This window comes from Lissotriton vulgaris, chromosome 6, assembly GCF_964263255.1.
Source record: "Lissotriton vulgaris chromosome 6, aLisVul1.2, whole genome shotgun sequence".
Lineage (NCBI taxonomy): Eukaryota > Metazoa > Chordata > Amphibia > Caudata > Salamandridae > Lissotriton > Lissotriton vulgaris.
Window position 1 is genome coordinate 404,664,092 of NC_141694.1, and position 3,132 is coordinate 404,667,223.

Below are 3,132 nucleotides of genomic sequence, written 5' to 3' on the forward strand. Positions count from 1 at the left end.
CTCATGCGGAAACTTCGACTTCGTCATTTTTTTGATAATGTGTTACCTCCCACCACTCAAGTGGAACCAGACCAACTACTCGGACTAAGACCTCACAGCACATATCAACCACCAGTAAGCCATAAAACATTAGACCTATTCGAAAATAGAGTCAAACAGGATCTCAACAAAATCAACCCGAAACGCACTAAGACCAAGAACATTACCCAAAAGGACCTAACCACATTGAGAAAAATATCCAACAATGAAACCATTACATGTGTCAAAGCAGATAAGGGCGGTGCACTGATAATCATGAATACAACCATGTATGAATCGAAAGTGTTACAACACATCAGTGACACGACAACATATATGAAATTGGACATAAACCCCACAATGGAGTATATGAAGAATCTAAACAATATACTAGACAAAGCACATGAAATGGGAACAATCAACACCAAAACCAAGAATTTTCTCAGCAAACCCAACCCCAGGAGCCCGATCCTAAGAATGGTCCCAAAAATCCACAAAAACCTAATGGATCCACCTATGAGACCCATAGTCTCGACATGCGGGAGTCTACATGAACCCATTGGACAACTACTGGACAAATATCTTCAACCTACAGTACAAAACATGAGTTCATATACCAAAGACACGACACACTTTATCACAAAACTAATGAACCTCAAACCAGAAGTAAACCAAGAACTTATCCTATGCACAGCGGATGTACGTTCCCTGTACACATCAATACCCCACTCTTTGGGAATTGAAGCCATAGAACAATCCTTACTCAAAACAGACATAGAAAGACCGTTCCAAGCATTCCTAATGGAACTCATGCTATTCACGTTGTACCATAGTTATTTTAAACATCAGAACACGTGGTATCAACAACTCGTGGGCATGGCTATGGGCAATTCAGCGGCCCCAGCGTATGCGAATATATTTATGCAATATTTCGAAGAGCAGCATATTCTTAACAATAAAAACTGGACAGATCATCTATTACTGTTTACAAGATACATAGATGATATCTTCATTGTTTGGAAAAGTACCCAAGAGGAATTGCTAACTAGATTGCTGGAATTTAACAACATAGACGAAAGAATACAACTGACCTGGGAAATTTCAAATACCTGTGTGAACTTCCTTGATGTAAAAGTTTCTATCAAAGGAACAGAATTTGAAACAGATCTTTACACTAAGCCGACAGACAGAAATAACATGCTACACTACAGCAGTTTCCACGAATCTAATTTGAAAACTCACCTACCATTTTCTCAAATGGCACGAGCAAAACGGATTACATCCAATCCCCAAAATGCAACACAACGGATCAACGAAGTGGCACAGAAGTTTCACAAAAGAGGCTATCCAGAAAACATTATTGAGAATTCCCTACAGAGGATCAATAACCTGGACAGACAAAAATTGCTACAACCCAGCATTAAGAAACATCAGACACGTCTAGTGATCGTTTCAAAGTTTTCTACCATGACCAACAAATTCAAAAAGATTATTCATCAACATTGGCCACTATTAAACCTGGAACCAGACTTCAACCAGATTTTTCAAGAACCTCCGCTGTTTGCATACACCAGATTACGCAACTTAGGTGAACTCGTGCGTCAGAAGTCAACCAAACAAACCATCTATACTGGGACGAAACCATGCTACAACTGTGGGAACTGTAACTGTATCATTAAAGGCAACATAATCAATCATCCGATGAAGGGGCACAAGATTAAACTTCAAGTCAATGCCACATGCGATACCAGCAACGTAATTTATGCTCTCAAATGCCCTTGTGGAAAACTCTACATCGGAAAAACTGAACGCAAAATCAAAACCAGGCTCACAGAGCATAAATCTAACATTCGTCTAAAGAGCACCAAATCAGCACTAGCAGTCCATTTCCACGAAGAGAAACACAACATCGCACAGTTGAAATTCATAATACTGGAAACCATTGCTAAACAAGAGGGTAGAGACAACACCAAATTCCTACTTCAAAGAGAAAACTTCTGGATTTACAGACTTTCAACACAGAAGCCACTGGGGCTCAACGAAAGAATTGAATTTTCTTGTTACTTGTAAAAGTTGCTCATGGACTGAGTCATTGACTCCTGATCGATTTAAGGGCTTTTTTATTTTTGTTTTTCATTAATTTCCAGTCGGCAATAATGTATATTGTTGTATATGTCATAGTACCAATGTATGGTTTACCTGTATACCACCCGAATACCCTGTGTTTAAGAAGTCCATTCTTTACCTCTAGTTTACCTGCCCGTTGTAACAACACTACCACTCCCAGATTGCACTGTATGTTCTACTAATTGGAAAGCGCGTTAATACCAGACTGTCCCTTTAACGATAGTTAAACCACTCCCACTATCCTCCCACTAACCCACGTGATCACGCTCACTTTAACGAAGTCAAACGCGGTCAATGGCGTTCCGCCAGAACCAGCGACTAAGAAAGGAGGATACCACCTACAAACTCCAAGGTTAGTTTTAGCCAGGAATCCGTACTAACACGCTTGAATGCACTATATCGGTAACATTCAACTAATACGCTCCCTAACGTCTTTCCTTCACAGGAACACGCTACAACTTGCGAACGGTACAAGTAAGCAGTTTAGAGCCTATTACCTGCATCGCGCTCACCGCACTTGGGGTTAACAGGGTCACAGAAAGGTGCATCTCATAAACAGCCCTCACGCCTCACCACTTTGCTATCGCGGCAATACATGACTTAGATGCATGCGCATCCTGCCTTTTTCGTTTTGTTTTTCGTTTCATTTTTCTACAATATTCATGATTCATACATTTTACGTTCACAGAGTCCTTTCCCTGATGAAGGGGTGTATAATACCCCGAAATGCATTGGATGCTCATAAGGATTGTACCATATTATACCAAAGACGAATGAATTAACAAAATGTTAATAACGTACTAAAGAAAAATGATGAATAAAAAATCATGATTGCAAACATTTCTTGAAAGTATTTGTGGAAACCTCTGCAAACCACAGAGGGAATACAGAGTGCATACAAGGATGGGGCCAGTGTCCCACTGATCCCACAACATAGCCTGTTACATTGGATGTCGAGGGACGCCTGACATCACTCGTATAGCACCT